Below are 27,897 nucleotides of genomic sequence, written 5' to 3'. Positions count from 1 at the left end.
ACGTTTGCAGCAGCATGGACTATCAGCTCGGATAGCATAGCTGCGGTTACCCTTGCGCTGCATCACAGACAAGAGCGCCTGCGATGGTGTACTCGACGACCAACCCGTGTGCACGAATGGCAAAACGTCATTTTTTCGGATGAATCCAGGTTCTGTTTACAGCATCATTAAGGTCGCATCCATGTTTGGCGACATCGCAGTGAACGCACATTGGATGCGTGTATTCGTCATCGCCATACTGGCGTATCACCCGGCGTGATGGTATTGGGTGCCATTGGTTACACGTCTCTGTCACCTCTTGTTCGCATTGACGGCACTTTGAACAGTGGACGTTACATTTCAGAGGTGATACGACTCGCGGCTCTACCCTTCGTTCGATCCCTGCGAAACCCTACATTTCAGCAGAATAATGCACGACCGCATGTTGCAGGTCCCGTATGGGCCTTTCTGGATACAGAAAATGTTCGACTGCTGCCCTGGCCAGCACATTCTCCAGATCTCTCAGCAATTGAAAACGTCTGGTCAATGGTAGCCGAGCAACTGGCTCGTCACAATACTCCAGTCACTACTCTTGATGAAGTGTGGTATCGTGTTGAAGCTGCATGGGGAGCTGTACCTGTACACGCAATCCGAGCTCTGTTTGACTCAATGCCCAGGCGTATCAAGGCCGTTATTACGGCCAGAGGTGGTTGATTTGGGTACTGATTTCTCAGGATCTATGCACCCAAATTGCGTGAAAATGTAATCACATGTCAGTTCTAGTAAAATCTATTCGTCCAATGAATACCCGTTTATCATGTGCATTTCTTCTTGGTGCAGTAATTTTAATGGCCAGTGGTGTATACAGAACGTCTCAGAGCACAGAAAATCTACATCTACATGTATACTCTGCAAATCACATTTAAGTGCCTGGCAGAGGGTTCATCGAACCACCTTCACAATCATCTATTACTATTGATGTCCAGCCAAAATCCTGTATCATTTGTGACACTCTCTCCTCTATTTTTCGATGATACAAAACGTGCTGCCTTTCTTTGAACTTTATCGATGTACTCCGTCAGTACTATCTGGTAAGGATCCCACACCGCGCAGCAGTATTCTAAAAGAGGACGAACAAGCGTAGTGTAGGCAGTCTCCTTAGTGGGTCTGTTACATTTTCTAAGTGTCCTCGCAATAAAACAGTCTTTGGTTAGCCTTCCTCACAACATTTTCTATGTGTTCCTTACAATTTAAGTTGTTCGTAACTGTCATACCTAGGTATTTAGTTCAATTTAAGGCTTTTAGATTACACTGATTTATCGTGTAACCGAAGTTTAACGATATCTTCAACTTTTGTAGTCCTGTCCTCCTCAGTTGCGTGTAATATTACGGTATATTGATAATTTTTACTTATGGACCGTCTGCCAGCAACTGAACAAAGCACAATTTTAGTGCCATACGCGTTTCGCCTTTATTTTCTGCAAGGCACCATCAGTGGCCTGGAATATGTACATATGTTTGCTATTTAATTTACATTTTTGTCACTGTACCTATAGGTTATAAACAGTTCAGGTGGTTTGGTATTACCTATTAAGTAGTAATGTTTTAAACTGTGCTTATAGGTTGCGTGGACAATTTCTTACATATCACGCTCCTGTTGCATTTTTGGTGTTGTTCTTCTTCTTATGAATGCCAATTTGCGGTTTTTTCCCACATTCCATAGCACTTAGAACTGAACGCTTATTTCAATGCAATGTTTTGGTTGCTGTTGCCGACTGTCAAATGTTTTTGCCAAAGATCGAATGATATTGCCGAACTTTCGAGTGTAATTATTGAAGTATCTGTGATCTGTTCGTTTATGCATTTCTGTGTGTGTGTTTTGGTATATACTCGTATATATTTGTGTGTGTGTGTGTGTGTGTGTGTGTGTGTGTGTGTGTGCGTGTTTGTTTTGGCGTGATACATTTTTTTCAACTAATTCCTTTTAGCACTCATGTGGATGACCTCATGCTTTTCGTTATTTAGGGTCAACTGATACTTTTCGCGCCATTCAGATATCTTTTCTAAATCGTTTTGCAGTTTGTTTTGATCTGATGACTTTATTAGTCGATAAACGACAGCGTCACCTGCAACCAACCGAAGACGGCTGCTCAGATTGTCTCCCAAATCGCTTATACAGATAAGGAACAGCAGAGGGCGTATAACACTACCTTGGGGAACGCCAGAAATCACTTCTGATTTACTCGATGACTTTCCGTCAATTACTACGAACTGTGACCTCTCTGATTGGAAATCACAAATCCAGTCACATAACTGAGACGATATTCCATAAGCACGCAATTCCACTAAGAGCCGCTTGTGTGATACAGTGTCAAAAGCCTTCTGGATATCCAGAAATACGGAATCGATCTGAAATCCCTTGTCAATAGCACTCAACATTTCATGTGCATAAAGAGCTAGTTGTGTTTCACAGGAACGATGTCCTCCAAACCCATGCTGACTGTGTATCAATAGACAGTTTTCTTCGAGGTAATTCATAATGTTTGAACACAATATATGTTCCAAAATTCTGCAGCATATCGACGTTAATGATATGGGCCTGTAATTTAGTGGATTATTCCTACCACCTTTCTTGAATATTGGTGTGACCTGTCCAAATTTCCAGTCTTTGGGAACGGATCTTTCGTAGAGCGAACGATTGTATATGATTGTTAAGTATGGAGCTAATGCATCAGCATATCCGAAAGGAACCTAATTGGTATACAGTCTGGACCAGAAGACATGCTTTTATTAAGTGATTTAAGTTGCTTCACTACTCCGAGGATATTTACTTCTGCGTTACTCATGTTGGCAACTGTTCTCGATTCGAATTCTGGAATATTTACTTCGTCTTCTTTAGTGAAGGCATTTCGGAAGGCTGTGCTTAGTAACTCTGCCTTAGTTCCAACTCAATATTTGCTGATCACTTAATAGCACCATCATCACCTGATGAACACAGAAACTGATTTATAAATTCTCAAACTTTTAACAGCCGGTACCCTAAATTAACAGTATAACAACATTATCACATCCAAAAATCAATAGCTCCAAGAAAGAAACTACTAAAAGTATACGCATCACCATGTAATAAAACACACTTTGCTACAATAACCAAGTGTAAAAATAACACCTCCCCCCAACAGCATATCTCTCTCTCTCTCTCTCTCCCTCTCTCTCTCTCTCTCACACACACACACACACACACACACACACACACACACACACAAACAAGCCAGATATCTCAAACGTCAACAACACTTTAAAATCTGCGCCAAGCCGCAAACAACATGAAACAAAACAAATGAACACAGGGCAGATACAAAAAGACGTGAAATGGCAGCAGACACTTTGTGCTTGGCTGTCAAACTACACAAAATGCGTGTGTAACAACATGAAACGACAAAGCGACAGTAGCAAACTAAAATACGTACTTCAGCACATCACAAGCATGCCAGACTACACCACAACATGGAATACCCGTAAGCAACTTGCTAAATAACGCGATATATCGCGATTCTCAGTCGGTAATGAACGACAAACAGAAAATAGAAACGTTTCTTTTGCTTTCAGATGACAAGCTGTAGAATGTGTGGTAGAATTAAAGCTACCATCATACACAACTAATAGGTGCATGCTGAGAAGTAATACCTCCGAATTTTTTATGTGAGAACTCTAGAAGCTTTTTAAATAAAACAAACTTCACGAACTTCAACATCTTTATTCTTCATGTCTACACTACTGCCCATTAAAATTGCTACAACACGAAAATAACGTGTTACAGACGCGAAATTTAACCGACAGGAAGAAGATGCTGTGATATGCAAATGATTAGCTTTTCAGAGCATTCACACAAGGTTGGCGCTGGCGCCGGTGGCGACACCTACAACGTGCTGACAGGAGGAAAGTGTCCAACCGATTTCTCATACAGAAACAGCAGTTGACCGGCAATGCCTGGTGAAACGTTGTTGTGATGCCTCGTGTAAGGAGGAGAAATGCGTACCTTCACGTTTCCGACTTTGATAAAGGTCGGATTGTAGCCTATCGCGGAACGCCGTGCTGGATCCCAACGGCCTCGTATCACTAGCATCTTAACGGATCGTGCAGTCACGTCTCGATCCCTGAGTCAACAGATGGGAACGTTTGTAAGACAAAAACCATTTGCACGAACAGTTCGACGACGTTTGCAGCAGAATGGACTATCAGCTGGGAGACCAGCTGCGGTTACCCTTGGCGCTGCATCACAGACAGGAGCGCCTGCGATGGTGTACTCAACGACGAACATGGGTGCACGAATGGCAAAACGCCATTTTTTCGGATGAATCCAGCTTCTGTTTACTGCATCACTGCATCATGATGGTGAACGCACATTGGAAGCGTGTATTCGTCATCGCCCGGCCTGATGGTATGGGTGCTACTGGTTACACGTCTCGGTCACCTCTTGTTCGCATTGACGGCACTTTCAACAGTGGACGTTACATTTCAGATGTGTTACGACCCGTGGCTCTACCCTTCATTCGATTCCTGCGAAACCCTACACTTACAGCGGGATAATGCACGACCGCATGTTGCAGGTCCGGTACGGGCCTTTCTGGATACAGGAAATGTTCGAGTGCTGCCCGGGCCAACACGTTCGCCAGATCTCTCACTAATTGAAATCGTCTGGTCAATGTTGGCCGATCAACTGGCTCGTCACAATACGCCAGTCACTAATCTTGATGAACTGTGGTATCGTGTTGAAGCTGCATGGGCAGCTGTACCTGTACACGCCATCCAAGCTCTGTTTGACTCAATGCCCAGACGTCGTAAGTCCTTTGTTACGGCCAGAGGTGGTTGTTCTGCGTACTGATTTCTCGGGATCTATGCACCCAAATTGCGTGAAAATGTAAGCACATGTCAGTTCTAGTACAATATATTTGTCCAATGAATACCCGTTTATCATCTGCATTTATTCTTGGTGTAGCAAATTTAATGGCCAGTAGTGTATATATTTATTTTCCAATATAGTCAGCCTGGTGATGAACACATTTATCCCAACGAGAGAGGTCATCGGAGCTCAGTTCGAAGCGGGACTCGTCACTGAAGACAATTCTGCTCCAGTCTGCGAGCTTCCAGGCCGAAGACGAGTCTGGAAACTCCCTGGACAGCAGGGAGACACCAGCATGACAGTCGCCCGCCATACAGCACGACAACCAGGAGCGATTGTCTGGGGTGCCATTTGTTTTTTTATGTATTTTCATAGCAGGACCCGTCTGGTTGTCATCCGCGGTAGGTATACAGTACAGAGGTACGTCGACGATATTCTTAGCGCTGTTTTGTTTCCCTTCATGATAAACATCCTGGGCTTACATTTCAGCAAGCTTGCCAAATCCTACCTTGACGAGCAAGTTCGCCGGATCTCTCCCCAACTGAGAACGTATGGAGCAGAATGGGCAAAGCCTTCCAACCTTCTCGGGCAGAATTTGGCAGGATATCCTTCAGGAGAACATTTAACAACTTCGTCAGTCAATGCCCAGCCCAACAGCTGCTAGTGTAAGGGTCAGACGGCCGGCCGTTGTGGCCGAGCGGTTCTAGGCACTTCGGTCCGGAACCGCGCTGCTGCTGATACGGTCGCAAGTTCGAATCCTGCCTCGGGCATGGATGTGTGTGGTGTCCTTAGGTTAGTTAGGTTTAAGTAGTTCTAAGTCTAGGGGACTGATGACCTCACATGTTAAGTCCCATAGTTCTTAGAGCCATTTGTACCATTTGAAGTTGAAGGGCCAGACGTGGAGCAACGCTTTATTGATTTGATCAATTTGTGAAGCTCTTTCGCTTGAATAAACCATCCAATTTTTCTGAAATTGTAATCATTTGTTTATGTGTACATCTGCGTCACATCTACCGATTTATGTCCTATTCGAATAATTCCTCCGTGGTACTCCTCCCCTTTTTTTTGCCATAGAATGTATGTACGCTGCATAGGCAATTGAAGAAGTTTGACATTTCGATATACCAATACCGCAGTGCAACAATCTGTAGAGATACGGAATGGGATGATTACATGGGCTCAGTTTTAGGTAAATCAGGCGGTATACTTCGGTTCACTGGTAGAACAGTCTACAAAACCAGACTGTTTACAAATCCATTTTGCGTCCCATCGTAAAATATTGCTCTGGTTTCTGGGATGCGTACCGCATAGAATTAACAAGGGACACTGAACGTACACAAAGAAGACAAGCACGGATTGTCACAGATTTGTTTAACTAATGGGAGAGAGCTGCTGAAATAACTGAACTGTCTCGCGCCTGAAGACAGACGCCAGTTATCACGCGAAAGCCTACTTACATATCTTCAAGAACCAGGTTTAAATAATGAATTGAGAAAATTCAACCTCCTACGTGTCGCTCTTACGTAGCGTGAGGACAAATTTGGACAATTCCACTGCGCACAGGGGCGCTTAAATAGTCATCCATCCAGAGCTCCGTATGTGATTGGACTGGGAAGAAAAGCTCCTGTGAGTTACGGTACAACGTGTGCTCTGGCACGCACTTCACAGTGTTTGGTAGTGAATGTATATGTGAGTGTACGAGAGGCGACCCAAAAGAAACCGGACTCCGAGGGTGCTGCCACAGCTGTGCAGACGGCGTCAGTGTAAACGTGCAAGTGTGGTATTGTGTTTATCTGACTGTTGGTGGGTTACCTCTGCGAAGTCGTTATGGCAAGTTTAAAAGAACAAAGAGTGTGTGTGAAATTTTGTTTCCTGCTTTAAAAAACTGCAACGGACACACACCAAATGCTTCAGGAAGCTTTCCAGGAGGACGCTATGAGCCGCACACTGGTTTTCGAGTGGTTTGGGCGCTTTAAACGTGGTGAGATGTGTGTTGAAGACCAAGCTCGTTCTGGGCACCCTTCAACATCACGAAATGAGGAGAACATTGAAAAGGTCCGCCAAAATATCAACGAGGATCGTCGCCAAACGATCGAACAAATTTCAGCAGAGACAGAAATCAGTTGGAGCTCGTGCCAGCGGATGATGAGTGAGGATTTGCACATGAGACGTGTTGCTGCTAAATTTGTTCCGCGCCTTCTCACACAGGAGCAAAAAACCATCCTCATGAATGTGTGTCAGGACTTGAAAACAGATATTGCAAGTGATCCAAACTTCTTGAACAAAGTCATTACAGGGGATGAGAGTTGGTGATACGGATATGACCCAGAAACCAAGCAAGCGTCAAGCCAGTGGAGGACTCCCAACTCTTCCAGACCAAAAAAAGCAAGGCAAGTGAGGTCAAATGTGAAGAAGATGATCATTATCTTTTTTGATGTTCGTGGAATTGTGCATCGGGAATTTGTACCCCCTGGCCAGACTGTTAACCAGCACTTTTACTTGGATGTTTTAAGGCGTCTGCGAGAGGATGTGAGGAGGAAACGCCCGGAACTTTGGCGATCAGGTGACTGGTTTCTGCATCACGACAACGCTCCAGCACACACGGCCTTACGAGTGACCCACTACTTGGCATCTCAGAGGTGGTCTGTCGTTCCCCGCGCTCCGTATTCGCCGGACCTAGCCCCCTGCGACTTTTTCCTATTTCCACGAATGAAAAAAACGCTAAAAGAGGAGCGTTACGACGATGTGGAGGCGGTAAAAACAGCTTCGCAAAGGGCACTGGACAATATCAAACTTGAAGAGTTCCAAACATGCTTCCAACAGTGGGAGAAGAGACTTGACAAGTGCATCGCATGTAATGGAGAGTATTTTGAATGTGACTGAAGTAATTTTGTAAAAAGGTTCATCAATAAATTTTTTATGACAACAATCCTTTTGGGTCCCACCTGGTACATTTGGATAGTCGGATGGGGGAGGGTTGGCGGGGGGGGGGGGGGGGGGCAGGGATCTGAATCCAGTTTCTTCAGTACACGAGACGTTTCTCCAGACCACGAGACCTGCACCGGCTCGGTCGGTTCGGGGCTGTATATGGCGCCACAGTTAAGAAGAAACACTAACCGCTATTAGACGGCCGCCTGTAGGCAGACTAATTTAGCTGTTGCCCTTGGTTGTTCTTCATGGCTGGGGGAACACGTGCTGAGGCTCTTGAAATTCGTGACTCGGTTACAGACAATTGCCAATGTTACGGTCCGCCTGAGCTGTAAGCCGTCCAATAGGGAGATGGCGCCAAAACTGTTCGCATGTGCGAGCCACACAACACAACACAACACAGCGCACACCGGGCTCCGTTTGAGGGGAGGGCCACCACGAAGGAATGAAGGGTGTTAAAAAAAAACCGAACACCTGTTTTTTTTTGTTTTTTTTTTTTGGTCATCAGTCTACTGACTGGTTTGATGCGGCCCGCCACGAATTCCTTTCCTGTGCTAACCTCTTCATCTCAGAGTAGCACTTGCAACCTACGTCCTCAATTATTTGCTTGACGTATTCCAATCTCTGTCATCCTCTACAGTTCTTGCCCTCTACAGCTCCCTCTAGTACCGTGGAAGTCATTCCCTCATGTCTTAGCAGATGTCCTATCATCCTGTCCCTTCTCCTTATCAGTGTTTTCCACATATTCGTTTCCTCTCCTCATTCCTTACCTTATCAGTCCACCTAATTTTCAACATTCGTCTATAGCACCACATCTCAAATGCTTCGATTCTCTTCTGTTCCGGTTTTCCCACAGTCCATGTTTCACTACCATACAATGCTGTACTCCAGACGTACATCCTCAGAAATTTCATCCTCAAATTAAGGCCGGTATTTGATATTAGTAGACTCCTCTTGGCCAGAAATGCCTTTTTTGCCATAGTGAGTCTGCTTTTGATGTCCTCCTTGCACCGACCGTCATTGGTTATTTTACTGCCTAGGTAGCAGAATTCCTTAACTTCATTGACTTCGTGACCATCATTCCTGATGTTAAGTTTCTCGCTGTTCTCATTTCTACTACTTCTCATTACCTTCGTCTTTCTCCGATTTATTCTCAAACCATACTGTGTACTCATTAGACTGTTCATTCCGTTCAGCAGATCATTTAATTCTTCTTCACTTTCACTCAGGATAGCAATGTCATCAGCGAATCGTATCATTGATATCCTTTCACCTTGTATTTTAATTCCACTCCTGAACCTTTCTTTTATTTCCATCATTGCTTCCTCGATGTACAGATTGAAGAGTAGGGGCGAGAGGCTACAGCCTTGTCTTACACCCTTCTTAATACGAGCACTTCGTTCTTGATCGTCCACTCTTATTATTCCCTCTTGGTTGTTGTACATATTGTATATGACCCGTCTCTCCCTATAGCTTACCCCTGCTTTTTTCAGAATCTCGAACAGCTTGCACCATTTTATATTGTCGAACGCTTTTTCCAGGTCGACAAATCCTATGAAAGTGTCTTGATTTTTCTTTAGCCTTGCTTCCATTATTAGCCGTAACGTCAGAATTGCCTCTCTCGTCCCTTTTCTTTTCCTAAAGCCAAACTGATCGTCACCTAGCGCATTCTCAATTTTCTTTTCCATTCTTCTGTATATTATTCTTGTAAGCACCTGTTAGTGGACATTAATATGGGGTGTGTCCACACTTCGCGTGAAAGACGGAGTGAGCTCGACTACAGACACTTTCAATGAGATGTCTGAATGTCTGTCGCGGGATGGTAGTCCAATCGTCTTCGAGAGTCGAAACCAGAGAAGGTAGTGATGTTGGGCGGTGGGTCTGGAGCGCAGTCGACATTGTAACTGATTCCAAAGTTGTTTCATTCGGTTCATGTCTGGACACTGGGTAGACCGTCCATTTGTCCGCAAACCATCATTGCAACACAGATGGTACTTCATGAAAAGGTCCACAGTCATGCTGATACAGTCATCGTTTCTCAACTGTTTCTCTACTGTAAGCATTCCACAGTGCCGTAAAATGTCTTCAAAGCCTTCAGCATATAGCATATTCTTCATTGCAATAAGGGGTTCACAAAAACATACCCATACCGTAAAACCACCTGCACTGTTGTCACTAGACATGATGGCAGGTAACATTCCAGAGGCATTCGCCAGACCCAAATCCTCCCAATGGGACTGAGGCAGGGTACAGCGTGATGCATCACACCAAATTACTCGTTTACAATCATCCACAGTTCTGAATCGTCGCTCTTTATACGCTGAAGCGCCAAAGAAACTGGTGTGAGCATGAGTGTTCAAATACAGAGGCGCGTAAACAGGCAGAATATGCCGCTGCGGGCGGCAACACCTATACAAGACAAGTGTCTGGCGCAGTTGTTAGTTCGGTTACAGCTGCTATAATGGCAGGTTATCAAAATTTAAGAGACTTTGAACGTGGTTTTGTCCGCAGCTCGTGGTCGTGCGGTAGCCTTCTCGCTTCCCACGCCCGGGTTCCCGGGTTCGATTCCCGGCGGGGTCAGGGATTTTCTCTGCCTCGTGATGACTGGGTGTTGTGTGGTGTCCTTAGGTTAGTTAGGTTTAAGTAGTTCTAAGTTCTAGGGGACTAATGACCATAGATGTTAAGTCCCATAGTGCTCAGAGCCATTTGAACCATTTTTGAACGTGGTATTATAGTCGGCGCACGAGCGATGGGACTCAGCATCTCCGAGGTAGCGATGAAGTGGAGATTTTGCCGTAAGACCACTTCATGAGTACCGTGAGTATCAGGAATCCGACATCGCTGCGTCTGAAAAAGATCCTGCAAGTACGGGATTGAAGAGAATCGTTCAACGTAACAACCCTTCTCCAAATTGCTGCAGATTTCAATGCTGCGCCATCAACAAGTGTCAGCGTGAGAACCATTCAACGAAACATCATCGATGTGGGCTTTCGGAGCAGAAGGCCCACTTGTATACCCTTGATGGCTGCACGACACAAAGCTTTACGCTTCGCCTCGGCCCGTCAATACCGAGATTGGACTGTTGATGACTGGAAAGATGTTACTTGGTTGGACGAGTCTCATTTGCATCGAGCGGATGGACGTCTACGGGTATGGAGACAACCTCTTGAATCCATGGACCCCGCGCGGGACTGTTCAGTCTGGTGGAGGCTCTGTAACGGTGTGGGGCGGTAGCAGTCTAGAGTGACATGGGACTCCTGATACGTCTAGATACGACTCTGACAGGTGACACGCACATAAGCACCATGTGTGATCACCTACATCCATTCATGTCCATTGTGCATTCCGACGGACTTGGTAAATTCCAGCACGACAATGCGACACCACATACGCCCAGAATTGTTACGCACTGGCTCCCTCTCTTCTGAGTTTAAACACTTCCGCTGGCTATCAAACTCCCAAGATATGAACACTGTTGAGCATATCTGGGATGCCTTGCAACGTGCTGTTCAGAAGAGATCTCCTCCCTCTCGTACTCTTACGGATTTATGGACAGGCCTGCACTATTCACGGTGTCAGTTCCCCCCAGCGCTACTTCAGACATTAGTCGAGTCTATACCACGTCGTGTTGCGGCACTTCTGCGTGCTCGCGGGGGCCCTACACGATATTAGGCAGGTGTACCAGTTACTTTGGCTCTTCAGTGTTCGACCTCATGCGTCGCTTAACAGTGACGTCAGAAATGTGTGGCTTATGAGGAGCTCCTCGACGACTGTACTTCTTATTTTCAGATTACATTTTATTTCCTTATTTTCCAAATTTTCGCGTCTGCAGATATCAGTAGCATTGAACAAGCTCAGAGAACCCTACAGAACGTATAAGAAGAAGTAAGATTTCATTTCCCATTCTAGCTGAAGTAGCCGCTAGACCTTGTGGCGTTGGCAGGCCGCTGTGGCCGAGCGGTTCTAGGCGCTTAAGTCCGGAACCGCGATGCTGCTACGGTCGCAGGTTCGAATCCTGCCTCTGGCATGGATGTGTGTGATGTCCTTAGGTTAGTTAGGTGTAAGTAGTTCTAAGACTAAGGGACTGATGACCTCAAATGTTACCATAGTGCTTAGAGCCATTTGAACACCGTTCCTACGATTTTGTTGCCACGCAACTTCTACAACTACGTCCATACTCCGCAAGCCACCTGACGGTGTATGGCGGAGGGTACCTTGAGTACCTCTATCGGTTCTCCCTTCAATTCCAGTCTCGTATTGTTCGTGGAAAGAAAGATTGTCGGTACGCCTCTGTGTGGGCTCTAATCTCTCTGATTTTATGCTCATGGTGTCTTCGCGAGATACACGTAGGAGGGAGCAATATACTGCTTGAGTCCTCGGTGAAGGTATGTTCTCGAAACTTCAACAAAAGCCCGTACCGAGCTACTGAGCGTTTCTCTTGCAGAGTCTTCCACTGGAGTTTATCATCTCCGTAACGCTTTCGCGGTTACTAAATGATCCTGTAACGAAGCACGATGCTCTCCGTTGGATTTTCTCTATCTCTTCTATCAACTCTATCTGGTACGGATCCCACACCGGTGAGCAGTATTCAAGCAGTGGGCGAACAAGTGTACTGTACCCAACTTCCTTTGTTTTCGGATTACATTTCCTTAGGATTCTACCAATGAATCTGTCTGGCATCTGCGTTACCGACGATTAATCTTATATGGTCATTCCATTTTAAATGACTCATGCGTAGTCCCAGATAATTTATGGAATTAACTGCTTCCAGCTGCTGACCTGCTATATTGTAGCTAAATGATATGGCATCTTTCTTTCTTGTATTCGCAGCACTTTACACTTGTCTACATTGAGATTCAATTGCCATTCCCTGCACCATGCGTCAATTCGCTGCAGATCCTCCTGAATTTCAGTACAATTTTCCATTGTTACAACCTCTCGATATACCACAGCATCATCCGCAAAAAAGCATCAGTGAACTTCCTCAGTGAACTTACGATGTCATCCACAAGGTCATTTATGTATATTGTGAATAGGAACTGTCCTATGACACTCCCCTGCGGCACACCTGAAATTACTCTTACTTCCGAAAACTTCTCTCCATTGAGAATGATATGCTGCGTTCTGTTATCTAGGAACTCTTCTATCCACTCACACAATTGGTCTGACAGTCCATATGCTCTTACTTTGTTCATTAAACGACTGTGGGGAACTGTATCGAACGCCTTTCGGAAGTCAAGAAACACGGCATCTACCTGGGAACCCGTGTCTATAGCCCTCCGAGTCTCGTGGACGATCGTCTTTTTCGAAACTCATGCTGATTTCTACAGAGGAGATTTCTAGTCTCCATAAATGTCATTAATACGTGTTCCAAAATTCTACAACTGATCGACGTTGGAGATATAGGTCTATAGTTCTACACATCTGTTCGACGTCCCTTCTTGAAAACAGGGATGACCTGTGCCCTTTTCCAATCCTTTGGAACGCTACGCTCTTCTAGAGACCTACGGTACACCGCTGCAAGAAGGGGGGCAAGTTCCTTCGCATCCTCTGTGTAAAATCGAACTGGTATCCCATCAGGTCCAGCGGCCTTTGCGCTTTTGAGCGATTTTAATTGTTTTTCTATCCCTCTGTCATCTATTTCGATATCTACCATTTGGTAATCTGGGCGACAATCTAGAGAAGGAACTACACTGCAGATTTCCTCTGTGAAATAGCTTTGGAAAAAGACAATCAGTATTTCGGCCTTTGTCATCCTCTGTTTCAGTGCTTCCGACAACGAACACCCGCCACTCCGCTGTGCGTACCATCGTCTCCTTTGCACTGCTCCACTCGCACCGACACAGGCCTGACTACGCTCTGAACCGGTGTGAAACCACCGAGCGAGGTGGCGCAGTGGTTAGACACTGGACTCGCATTCGGGAGGACGACGGTTCAATCCCGCGTCGTCCGGCCATCCTGATTTAGGTTTTCCGTGATTTCCCTAAATCACTTCAGGCAAATGCCGGGATGGTTCCTTTCAAAGGGCACAGCCGACTTCCTTCCCCGTCCTTCCCTAAACAGATGAGACCGATGACCTCGCTGTCTGGTCTCCTTCCGCAAAAACAACAACAACCGGTGTGAATCACGTGGCGGGAGTACAAGTGGTGTGCGCCACACGGGGTGTGGTTATGCGCATACATTCACGTCCAATGGTGTCAATTTGCCCGGGCAACTTTCATTTGCCCCACCGTGTATCTGGTGGTCAGTTCTGCATTACACAGTGGTGTCTGGATACTTCTGATGAGACTTGTAACATTATGTGATTTCCTTATCATTTTAAATCATTCACTAATCGAGTAGTCGCTCGGTAACAGCTACAGTTAGCAAATAATGTTGCGAGAATGTAAAAGGTGAACGACCTGTGACGTAACTTGTTTATTGTCGAAGCGCCGCCAGAGATGCAGTGAGTTATTGACTTTGAAAACCGCGGCGCGGAAAACAGACAGAAGAAGAACACTTTTACACATTTTTTTGATGTACGAGATATTCTCGATGAACAGTTACTCATTTCTTCTCTTGTCTCTTGTAACTTGTGTCGGACGCGCATGTGTTGCTGCCGTATTATTATCGTTAAAAATAATATTATTTTAGTGTAAAGTAAATGTGCAATACTAAAAGTGCAATACTGCATAGCAGTAGATTTATTGTGCGACGTATATGTGAAAACGTTAAAGGAATTATTTTCATTACGAGAAGTGCCAGTCAAAACGGCATCCATGTTAAATTCTTCATTGTAGTGTAAGTTCATCTATTAATTGCCATAAATTCAGAGTTAAATGGAACTAGTGTATGGACTATTTATTTAGTTTAGAATCCATGTCTCACTCCTTCATGAAGTTATTTAGTTTTCTTTATGTTTCTGCCAAATAGAGAGTTCACAGTCACGAATTCTTTCGTCGAAATCGGACGGAAGTTGTACGCGGCGAAATATTTTCTCTGCGCCATACTCTACTGGTAAATGCATGATAAACTACGGTCCCTTAGGAAATTCATGATGAGCTATCCAAAAATAATTATATTTTGAATAGGCATTTACTCTCCTCTGCAATGCAACTTCCGATTGATCAGAAGATCCTACAAGAAACAGCCGCACACGGTCGGCGTTCGCAAATATATTTCCACGGCTGATTATAGCTATATGTTAGAGCACAAAAGTAAACATATTGTTACAATTAGGGACTACGAACGGGGACATTTATAACTGTATGTTTATGTATACACATTACGTAGACATATCGTTATAGACTGTGAATACCTTATTTATGGATAAAGATAGAGAATTTTAACTTGGGCTTAGAAATTAAAATTTCATCATGGCGCCAGTTCTTAACTTGCCGTAGGGCCTCCCTGTTGCAGCCATCTCCCTCCCATGCTTGTTCATGAAAGAGTGTGCGTCGACTTGAGCCGGCGATAACGCAGCAATAAAAGGTATATCCTATGTCCGTTACAACAGGTGTTACGACTGTGCGCTCGTTGTTTTGATCGTGAGTACGGAGCTGCAAATCCTATGGCTCAAGATGCAAGACAATGGCACCAGCAGTTTAGAGACACAGACTGTGTATGTAAGGGGAAATCCACAGTTTGCCTCAGCGCGCTCGCAGTCCGCCGAACTTCACTCACTGTAACCGCCCAGGCTTAGTCACTCTCCACGTGCCTGACGTGTTTTGCGGCGACGCTTACGTTCCTGCTAAACACCATCAGTTATTACAAACGGCCTTCACAATAGCGGCAAACAACAACGTGCACAGTTTGGTCAACTCGAACTGGGCGTGGAAATGCAAAATAAATTTCTTTCACACCGCATTTAAATAGCAAAGTGAGCGGCCACAACTTAAGAATACGGGGAAAGCAATAGCCAAGTACCACAGTCGAGGTCGATAACAGACTCTCCAAAGCTTCATGTTTTCTGCGCCGTTTCCACAAAAATATTTACGATCCGCCCATTTTTTTCCGGGAAAGCCGGTTATACGAAGTCCAGTCACGTTAATGTGACCACTACCTACGTTCGATGTCAACGTGCAACAACCACGCACAGACGGCAGCAGGTGAGGGTATATAAAGTCAGTGGGGAAGCGAAAAAAAAAATGCAGCGGTTGCGTAATGCGGAAACGAAGCGTCCAGGCAGGCTTTATCATTGGCCTTCAGGCCAAGGATGGAAGCATTTCTGAAACTACTAAGTTTGCAAAGCATCCGCTTGCCACCGTGGTTAAAGTTGGAACGTCCCCTTAGAAAAATTATAAATCAGTGTGCTGGTAAACCTCTTACGTTACTTGATACAGAAACAGCTAAGTAACACTGAACGTACTCAGACAGTTTTCTCTTTACTTATTCTGATCATCACTAAACTGACACACAATAATTCAGCGCTACGCTATCTCTCTCTTTAATAATCCCTACAAAAGAATAGCCCTGACTAACAATAACCTATCCTTCATCAATCACTTGCCTCACCAAAATCTTCCGTTACTCGAACTACTGCAATACAGCGAGCGCCAATACTGCCAGCTAAATAAAAGATTTTAACTACTGAAGGCGCTAACTACTGACAGGCATAGTTTGCAAATAAAAGATTCTGACAGAGAACAAATACTGCATTTACCTTAATAATGTTCAAAAGACATCATCTACATCTACATCCATACTTCGCAAGATACCTGACGGTGTGTGGCGGAGGGTACCCTGAGTACCTCTATCGGTTCTCGCTCCAATTCCAGTCTCGTATTGTTCGTGGAAACAAAGATTATCGGTATGCCTCTGTGTGGGTTCTAATCTCTCTGATTTTATCATCATGGTCTCATCGAGAGATATACGTAGGAGGGAGCAATATACTGCTTGACTCCTCGGTGAAGGTATGTTCTCGAAACTTCAACAAAAGCCCGTACCGAGCTACTGAGCGTCTCTCCTGCAGAGTCTTCCACTGGAGTTTATCTATCATCTCCGTAACGCTTTCGCGATAACTAAATGATCCTGTAACGAAGAGCGCTGCTCTCCGTTGGATCTTCTCTATCTCTTCTATCAACCTTACCTGGTACGGATCCCACACTGGTGAGCAGTATTCAAGCAGTAGGCGAACAAGTGTACTGTAACTTACTTCCTTTGTTTTCGGACTGCATCTCCTTAGGATTCTTCCACTGAATCTCAGTCTGGCATCTGCTTTACCGACGATCAGCTTTATATGATCATTCCATTTTAAATCACTCCTAATGCCTACTCCCAGGTAATTCATGGAATTAACTGCTTCCAGCTGCTGACGTGCTATGTTGTAGCTAAATGATACGGGATCTTTCTATCTATGTATTCGCAGCACATTACACTTGTCTACATTGAGATTCAGTTGCCATTCTCTGCACCATGCGTCAATTCGTTGCAGATCCTCCTGCATTTCAGTACAATTTTCCATTGTTACAGCCTCTCGATATACCACAGCATCATCCGCAAAAAGCCTCAGTGAACTTCCGATGTTAACCACAAGGTCACTTATGTATATTGTGAATAGTAACGGTCCTACGACAGTCCCCTGCGGCACACCTGAAATCACTCTTACTTCAGAAGACTTCTCTCCACTGAGTATGACATGCTGCGTTCTGTTATCTAGGAACTCTTCAATCCAATCACAGAATTGGTCTGATAGTCCATATGCTCTTACTTTGTTCATTAGACGACTGTTGGGAACTGTATCGAACGCCTTGCGGAAGTCAAGAAACCCGGCATCTACCTGGAAACCCGTGTCTATGTCCCTCTGAGTCTCGTGGACGAATAGCGCGAGCTGGTTTTCACACGATCGTCTTTTTCGAAACACATGCTGATATATATCTATGACATCCATCTGTACAAATTTCCTTTTTCTGGCGAACACACGTCCAGATCGTCCGCTTATAGTGACATCTCAAAACTCTGGCATCTCTCTCCCCACATCCACCACGGCTGGCGGCACACCTGCAACTGCCCAACGCTAACGTGCTGTTCACATCCAACTGCCCAACACTACACAAGCGAATATTCCAACAATGAGTCCAACCAGCCACAGACTGCACACAGCACAGTCAGTGATTTCCATACAGAGCGCTACGTGGCGTTACTAACATAAAAACCTAAACAGCCTACTTACAAAGTACACCGTGCATGGCAAAATGGCGCCGAGTCAAATATGGCTCATCCACTGATATGTAAAGGCGAATAGATGAGCAACTGTTGAGCAACTGCGTGCACTGATAAACTAGGGCGCTAAGAATCAATGTCTCGTCAACGCCCGTACAGCGAAAGATGCTGCTATGGGCCTCAGTAGCAAGCACCTCTTTGATGCACCCTTGTTGACTGCCGTTCAGCGACGACGAAGGGTGAAACACGCACGCCAATATCGCAACTGCGCATGCACACAGTGGCGACATGTGGGCTTTTCAGAAAAATCGTGTTTTATGGTCCAATTCTTTACAGACGAATGGAAAAACTGGTCGGGGAAGGTCAGTTTGGATTCCGTAGAAATATTGGAACACGTGAGGCAATACTGACCCTACGACTTATCTTAGAAAATAGATTAAGGAAAGGCAAACCTACGAGGTGCATTCAAGTTCTAAGGCCTCCGATTTTTTTTTTCTAATTAACTACTCACCCGAAATCGATGAAACTGGCGTTACCTCTCGACGTAATCGCCCTGCAGACGTACACATTTTTCACAACGCTGACGCCATGATTCCATGGCAGCGGCGAAGGCTTCTTTAGGAGTCTGTTTTGACCACTGGAAAATCGCTGAGGCAATAGCAACACGGCTGGTGAATGTGCGGCCACGGAGAGTGTCTTTCATTGTTGGAAAAAGCCAAAAGTCACTAGGAGCCAGGTCAGGTGAGTAGGGAGCATGAGGAATCACTTCAAAGTTGTTATTACGAAGAAACTGTTGTGTAACGTTAGCTCGATGTGCGGGTGCGTTGTCTTCGTGAAACAGCACATGCGCACATCCCGGACGTTTTTGTTGCAGTGCAGGAAGGAATTTGTTCTTCAAAACATTTTCGTAGGATGCACCTGTTACCGTAGTGCCCTTTGGAACGCAATGGGTAAGGATTATGCCCTCGCTGTCCCAGAACATGGACACAATCATTTTTTCAGCACTGGCGGTTACCAGAAATTTTTTTGGTGGCGGTGAATCTGTGTGCTTCCATTGAGCTGACTGGCGCTTTGTTTCTGGATTGAAAAATGGCATCCACGTCTCATCCATTGTCACAGCCGACGAAAAGAAAGTCCCATTCGTGCTGTCGTTGCGCGTCAACACTGCTTGGCAACATGCCACACGGGCAGCCGTGTGGTCGTACGTTAGCATTCGTGGCACCCACCTGGATGACACTTTTCGCATTTTCAGGTCGTCATGCAGGATTGTGTGCACAGAACCCACAGAAATGCCAACTCTGGAGGCGATCTGTTCAACAGTCATTCGGCGATCCCCCAAAACAATTCTCTCCACTTTCTCGATCATGTCGTCAGACCGGCTTGTGCGAGCCCGAGGTTGTTTCGGTTTGTTGCCACACGATGTTCTGCCTTCATTAAACTGTCGCACCCACGAACGCACTTTCGACACATCCATAATTCCATCACCACATGTCTCCTTCAACTGTCGATGAATTTCAATTGGTTTCACACCACGCAAATTCAGAAAACGAATGATTACACGCTGTTCAAGTAAGGAAAACGTCGCCATTTTAACTATTTAAAACAGTTCTCATTCTCGCCGCTGGCGGTAAAATTCCTTCTGCCGTACGGTGCTGTCATCTCTGGGACGTATTAACAATGAACGCGGCCTCTTTTTAAAACAATGCGCATGTTTCTATCTCTTTCCAGTCCGGAGAAAAAAAATCAGAGGCCTTAGAACTTGAATGCACCTCGTACATTTCTAGCATTTGTAGACTTAGAGGAAGCTTTTGGCAATGTTAACTGGAATACTCTCTTTCAAATTCTGAAGATGACATGGGTAAAATACAGGGAGCGAAAGGCTATTTACAATTTGTACAGAAACCAGATGGCAGGTATAAGAGTCGAGGGACATGAAAGGGAAGCAGTGGTTGGGAAGGGAGTGAGACAGGGTTGTAGCCTCTACCCGATGTTATTCAATCTGTATATTGAGCAAGCAGTAAAGGAAACGAAAGAAAAAATCGGAGTAGGTGTTAAAATCCATGGAGAAGAAATAAAAACTTTAAGGTTCGCCGATGACATTGTAATTCTATCAGACAGAGCAAAGGAGTTACAAGAGGAGTTGAACGGAATGGACAGTGTCTTGAAAGGAGGGTATAAGATGAACATCAACAAAAGCAAAACGAGGATAATGGAATGTAGTTGAATTAAGTCGGGCGATGCTGAAGGAATTAGATTAGGAAATGAGACACATAAAGTAGTAAAGGAGTTTTGCTATTTGGGGAGGAAAATAACTGATGACGGTCGAAGTAGAGAGGATATAAAATGTAGGCTGGCAATGGCAAGGAAATCGTTTCTGAAGAAGAGAAATTTGTTAACATCGAGTACTGATTTAAGTGTCAGGAAGTCGTCTCTGAAAGTATTTGTATGGAGCGTAGCCATGTATGGAAGTGAAACATGGACGAGAAATGGTTTGGACAAAAAGAGAGTAGAAGCTTTCGAAATGTGGTGCTACAGAAGAATGCTGAAGATTAGATGGGTAGATCACATAACTAATACGGAGGTATTGAATAGAATTGGGGAGGAGTTTGTGGCACAACTTGACTAGAACAAGGGATCGGTTGGTAGGACATGTTCTGAGGCATCACGGGATCACCAGTTTAGTATTGGAGGGCAGCGTGGAGCGTAAAAATTCTAGAGGGAGACCAAGAGATGAATACACTAAGGAGATTCAGAAGGATGTAGGTTGCAGTAGGTACTGGGAGATGAAGAAGCTTGCACAGGATAGGGTAGCATGGAGAGCTGCATCAAACCAGTCTCAGGACTGAAGACCACAACAACAACAACAACTGGCTGTTAGCTTGTACGGAGTGGGACGTTTGAAAGCAAAGGGGTACAGCCTGGAGGAGGGAGCGGTATGATCTGAGGGACGTTGGCGCGGCAGTCCCTGTGTGATTTCGTCATTGTGAAAGGCATAACAGATCAAAACCAGTATGCATCTGTCGCCGGCTACCATGTCCACACCTACACGCACGCCGCGGCACCATGGCATCTACCAGGAATACAATGCAACTGTCCCACCCCTCCCTTGGTTCGAAGACCGCCAGTATCAGTTGACCGTTCTCCCCTGGCCATCAAACTTCCCGGATTGAAATCCAATCAAGAACCTGTGGGACCACCTCTTTCGGGCTGTTCGCGCCGAGGATCCTCAATCGAGGAAAGTAGCGCTCCACGGCACTAAAGTCGTCATGGTTCCACATTCCTGACGGCCCTACCTGAATCTCATTGACACTCATCCTGCATGTCTCGCAGTGGTCCACGCTGCAAATAGTGCTTATTCAGGCTTTCGACAGGGGGTCATTTTAATACGGCCGTCCGTGGAAGTAAAATTGGTAAGCTGAGCTAGGACCAAAGCTGACGACTCCTCACTTGAAGGCTGGGAGCGAGGCCAACATTCGCAGCATTCCTCGAGAAGCGGTTTGCACTCAGACTGAAGAGGTGAATCGCCGCATATAAACAAAGCGTCCCGGAACTCGCCACTGGCCGTACTACTGCTACACACGTCGACGGCGTACTCCAGAACAATGGCGGAGCGTCCGCCTGGAATGATGTATCAGATTAACACGTCGTGGCAGTCAGGCGAGCGTGGCGAGGCGGATGGAATACAAAATGAGCAGAGTTTCCGAGAATGCGTGTTTCTCGGCTCGCTTCTACCCTCTGGCTACTGTCTTGGAACTGCCGGATTGAAGGAAGAGGAGGGGGAGTTACAGTTTAACGTCCCGTCGACAACTAGATCATTAGAGACGCAGCACGAGCTCGGATTAGGGAAGCACGGAGTGGCCCTGCCCTTTCAAAGGAATCTTTACGACATTTGCCTGAAATGATTTAGGAAAATCACGGAAAACCCAAGTGTGGATGGCCGAATGCCGGTTTGAACCGTCGTCCTCCGGAATGCGAGTCCAGTGTGCTAACCACTGCGCCACCTAGCACGGTGCCATATTCGACACGGGTGATTACATTGCATATTTGTTAGGGTGAACAAAATTGGCGTCATTTTTTTTGTCACATTGTTTTACTTAAGCATTTTATACTCTCTCTTATCATACCCATCAATTCATTTTTACAAATCTCCGTACATCTAATAATAGGCCAGGTACGGGTAGGACACACACACTGTGGGCTCCTTAAATACGTAATTATGTGTACAGACAGTTCTTCTATAGAGTCTAGAATATTGACAAGTTTTGCCAGTTATCGATATTGACACAGACAGGATATCGATCCCTGGAATTCAAAATCTTTCGAGAATTGTTTTAAGTTTGAAGGCGGATAACAAGTGACAACAGATATATTTTTTGTATGATATAATTACAAATCAATAATTTTCTTATCAGAAACTCTAATTCAACATATTAACGCTCTACACTAATATTTATAAATTCGTTATAAAGAGGCTTTCGGCTTCTTAGGCCATCGTCAGATAACGTACTATTGAACAGATAGTCCACACAATTTCAGTGAAATTTCATAGCTGTACAAAGGGTGCTGTACAGAGATATGTGACACTTTATATCGATACAAACACAAGTATGATGTAATACCTAAAGAGACAGTGAACAAATAAATTTTACATTAAAGTATATTCAGATATTAAAAAGGTGTGAGCGTATAACACAGAAATGTTCTACAAGTGAATATTGGCACAGGCTACTATATCATACGGACAAACTGGTGAATGGACAAACAGACCGAATAAAGGGAGAGGAAGGAAGATGTCTATGGTATATGGGTGTGGAACAGTTATAACAAGCTTATTAGTTAACGGCAGGAGAAATAATAACTGGCTGCTACTTTAAGAAGGGTGAGTAGTGGAACCGTGGTTTGGTCATTAAGGACCAGGTCAGGATTCTTTGATTGGTGTTTGTTAATGGCCAGAATTTCACGTAACGTTAGTTTTCTCCCTTTAGTTGCTTTATGTAGAGCATCACATTTCACATCATATGTATTGTATTGTATTGCATGTTAACCGGGGACCTAGAAACGACGGGGAGACTCCGTCCCCGTGACTGCCGCAGTGGGCCACAACCCCACGACGACTACCGCAGTCCACTTCACCCCTGCGCTGCCCCACACCGAACCACTCTTTCAGGGTTATAGTGCGGTTCGGTCCCCGGTGGACCCTCCCAGGGAACGTCTCACACAAGACGAGTGTAACCCCTATGTTTGCGTGGTAGAGTAATGGTGGTGAACGCGTACGTGGAGAACTTGTTTGCGCAGCAAACGCCGACACAGTGTAGTTGAGGCGGAATAAGGGGAACCAGCCCGCATTCGCTGAGGCAGAAGGAAAACCGCCTAAAAACCATCCACGGACTGGCCGGCTCACCGGACCTCGACACAAATCTGCCGGGCGGATTCGTGCCGGGGACCAGGCGCTCCTTCCCAATCCGGAAAGCCGTGCGTTAGACCGCTCGGCTAACCGGGTGGGCTCACATCATATGAATCACGTTCATTCAGAGCATGTTCAGCGAAGGTGGAATATTTCTTTCAGTCTGCAACTCCTTTCATGCTCAGTCAGTCTAGCAGTTTGAGTTATAATTTGCCACACGGATTGCAGGAAATTCTGTAAATTCCTCTCTATTCTAAAGGTGAAATATTATCTTCACCGTTGTACAGAAGGTGGGCAGCAGTATTCAAAGTGTAAAAAGCTGGAATACATTTCCTGGTCTTTAGTTTCCTGGCAAGAAAGTGTGAAGTTCAAATGGTTCAAATGGCTCTGAGCACTATGGAACTTAACATCTGAGGTCATCAGTCCCCGAGAACTTAGAACTACTAAAACCTAACTAACCTAAGGACATCACACATATCCGTGCCCGAGGCGGGATTCGAACCTGCGAACGTAGCGGACGCGCGGTTCCAGGCTGACGCGCCTAGAACCGCTCGGCCACACCTGCCGGCAACTGTGAAGTCCTACCCACATATAGCATCGGGGCTCATTTGCTATTATTGCGTGGGTTTGTGTTGTATGAGGTGGATAAAAGAGAACTATTATCCTCTGTCTCTTCTTTTGGTGAGTACATAACGAAATAATAAATATTATTGTGGAGCATTAATATGCAGTATTGAAGTTATTAATACGTCTATGTTCCTCCAAGAGCCGACGGAATACTCAATAAATATCAACAGTTTTCCGCTTTATTTCTTTATTTATACTGTGAAACCTTGCTCGCTGCCAAATTTCATGATTCTAGGTCAGCGGGAAATACCCCACAGGTTTTGATGAGTGAGTCTGCGAGTATCAAAATACGTGACATAAATGGCCGTATGTTTTAATTTCATTAATTTAAAAGCCTAACGGACCACAGACTTACGTATGTGACATCAGTTTCAACTTTATACCAGTCCTAAGAAAATAGTCGGATGGACAGACGCGCGGACAACGAAGTGATCCTGTATGGGTTCAGTTTTTACCAATTGAGGTACGGAAGACTAAAACTCAGTTTTCTTCGTCTGTTAGAAATCCTACCTCGTGAGTGACCCCTGGCTTAACGAGTAACGTTTAAGAATAAATCGAACACAGCACCTGTAGATTCTCCAAGTCGTGGATGAATTATATTTTCTTAATTCCAGTGAATCACAGTCTGGCGTCTGCTTCTGATATAACTACACTCATGCTCATAAATTATGGATAATTGCAGAATGTGTTGCCACACAACGTGGCACTACACAAAACTGGCGCTGGCACATAGGGAACACACACGACACAGATCTGTAAGTCCACAGTATTGGTGATAAGTCGAGAAAACCGCCCCGAAAAACACGTGCTACAAAACGCCACTGTTCCCTGCGCATGTACCCAGACATCAATATGGGACATGATTACCATGCACACGTACACAGGCCGCACAACAGGTTAGCATACACTGGATCAGATGGTCGGGCAGCTGCTGGGGTATAGCCTCCCATTCTTGCACCAGTGCCTGTTGGAGCTCCTGAAGTGGCATACGGGTTTGAAGACGTGAAGCGATACGTCGACCGAGAGCATCCCAGACGTGCTCGATGGGATTAAGGTCTGGAGAACAGGCAGGCCACTCCATTCACCTCATATCTTCTGTTGCAAGGTACTCCTCCACGATGGCAGCTCGGTGGGGCCGTGCGTTATCATTCATCAGGAGAAAGGTGGGCCCACTGCACCCCAGAAAAGGCGGAAATACTGGTGAAAAATGACGTCCCGATACACGTGACCTGTTACAGTTCCTCTGTCAAAGGCATTCAGGGATGTACGTGCACCAATCATAATCCCACCCCACACCATCAAACCACGACCTCCATACAGGTCCCTTTCCAGGGCATTAAGGGGTTGGTATCTGGTTCCTGGTTCACGCGAGTTGAAAACCCGGCGAGAATCACTGTTCAGACTATACCTGGACTCGTCCGTGAACATAACCTAGGACCACTGTTCCACTGACCATGTACTGTGTTCTTGACATCAGACTTTACGGGCTCTCCTGTGACCAGAGGTCAGTGGAATGCACCTTGCAGGTCTCCGGGCGAATAAACTATGTCTGTGCAGTCGTCTGTAGACTGTGTGTCTCGAGATAACTGTTCCAGTGGCTGCGGTAAGGTCCCGAGCGAGGCTACCTGCGGTACTCCGTGGCGATCAGCGGGCACTGATGGTGAGATCGAGCTTCTTGCGGTGTTGTGCGCTGTGGACGTCCAGTACTGTAGCACCTGGACACATTTCCTGTCTGCTGGAATCGTTGCCGTAATCTTGAGATCACACTTTGTGGCACACGGCGGGCCCATGCTACGACCTGCTGCGTTTGACCAGCCTCCAGTCGCCCTAGTATTCTACCCCTCATAACGTCATCAGTATGTGTTCTTTGAGCCATTTTCAACAGACAACCACCATTAGCACGTCTGAAAACGTCTGCACACTTACTCGCTGCTCCGTACTCTGACATGCACCAACACACCTCTGCGTATGTGGGCTGCTGCCAGCGCCACCGTGTGACGACCGCAGGTCAAATGCACCGCATGGTCATACCCCGAGGTGATTTAAACCCGGAAAAGCGCCCGCCAGAGCGTTGTTCCTTAGTTTATAAGCATGAGTGTAGTTTTAGGTGGTCGTTCCACTTTTGGTTGGATCAGACAGATACTTTAGACATTTTACGGTAGCTAGTCTGTGATCCCCAATAGTGATCGAGAAGTAATGAGCTTCCGTTTTTTCATATTTTTTTTTTTTTATTTTGCACGTAACGTCGATTCGCTGCAAGTCTTTATGCACATTGCTACTGCTGTCTGGAGATGCGACCTCCCTACACACAAAACCAAAATCGCTAATCAGTCTCACGCAGTTGGTACCTCATGACGACATCACAAGCTAAGGACCGTCGCTGCCAGACGCTGCCACGAAAGAGAGGCATCAGCGAAAACACGTCCTCGAGAGGTTTCCTCCACAGCCGCTGCTGGAAGTCGACTTAACGTCCAGTGCAGCGTCGCCCATCCCAGGCTGTGATCGCCATAGTTCAGGTCCGGCAGCGCTAGCTTTCTTATTCGGATCTGTGTGCTAAAGTTTAAAGTTAAATGTACATTGATACGTGGCTGTCCTTCAGTACTTTTCAAGTATAAACAGTTCTTCATTTACTCTGTCATTGAAGTGGACCAAAGTTAAGTATTATATATTGCAGAGTAATAGTAAAAGGAAATACTAAGGGGAAGCCACATAGTGGTGCTCACAGATTTACTTCAAACGTTGCACACCTTTAGTAGGCCATTAAAACAACATAACGTACAAGTACTAAAATGCATTACTCCGGCAATTCTGAGGAAATCGCGAGAGAAGTTTAGCGTGTTTATTATTTGGCTTATGTATCTGTGCGTAGGTCCCACACCTTAGAGGTCATGCTGATCAAGTGGTTTGCTTTAGAGCCTCGTAAAACGAAGGTGGATGAGGCGACGGTTCGACTCCCGCTCAAAATGGGTCAAATGGCTCTGAGCACTATGGGACTTAACATCTATGGTCATCAGTCCCCTAGAACTTAGAACTAATTAAACCTAACTAACCTAAAGACATCACACAACACCCAGTCATCACGAGGCAGAGAAAATCCCTGACCCCGCTGGGAATCGAACGCGGGAACCCGGGCCTCCCGCCGTCCGGAGTGGCCGTGCGGTTCTAGGCGCTACAGTCTGGAACCGCGTGACCGCTACGGTCGCAGGTTCGAATCCTGCCTCGGGCATGGATGTGTGTGATGTCCTTAGGTTAGTTAGCTTTAAGTAGTTCTAAGTTCTAGGGGCCTGATGACCACAGCAGTTAAGTCCCATAGTGCTCCGAGCCATTTTGAACCGGGCCTCCCGCTCAAAGTTAATAATCTATTTTCTCATCACTGGTCATATTATTTAATTTATATGACACTAGCTGACCCGGCGAACTTCGTACCGCCTAACAGTCAATAGATGTCGTGTTACCTTATAGCTGAACTAATTTAGGCTTTGATGAACGTAATACAATGATACAAAATAATATTAATATAGATAGAAATATAAAAGTATTTTATTTTGATGAATGATGATGAATACATACAGAATGAGAATAAAAATTAAAAAAATAATAATAATTAAGTATTTCAAACACATGTCAGAAAAAAATCATTGAAAACTATGTTGTATAGGTTGGGATACACTCTGATTAATTCATTAATCGGATTTTCATTCAAGCACCTTGTGGTAAACGACATTCTTTGTTTTTTGGTCAGGCGCAAGAACAAATAATGCGGATGGTTTGCCGACACGTGAGCATGCCACGTACAATTGACCATGAGAAAAACACGCATTTTCTAGATTGAGGCCACAAATAGTCAAGGATTGGCCCTGTGATTTGTTGATCGTCATGGCGAAGGCAAGACGAATCGGGAATTGAATTCGTTTAA

The 27,897-nt window shown here is 45.3% G+C and overlaps 1 protein-coding gene across 1 annotated transcript in view; it reads right to left on the bottom strand.

Annotated features, from left to right (window-relative positions):
• LOC124716995 (RAC serine/threonine-protein kinase) overlaps positions 1-27,897 on the bottom strand; it is a 694,752-nt gene that overhangs the window by 93,934 nt on the left and 572,921 nt on the right. The window lies entirely within an intron of this gene.

The sequence above is a fragment of the Schistocerca piceifrons genome, chromosome 9, assembly GCF_021461385.2.
Source record: "Schistocerca piceifrons isolate TAMUIC-IGC-003096 chromosome 9, iqSchPice1.1, whole genome shotgun sequence".
NCBI classification, from domain to species: Eukaryota; Metazoa; Arthropoda; class Insecta; order Orthoptera; family Acrididae; genus Schistocerca; species Schistocerca piceifrons.
This window is presented reverse-complemented; position numbering and strand designations above follow the sequence as displayed.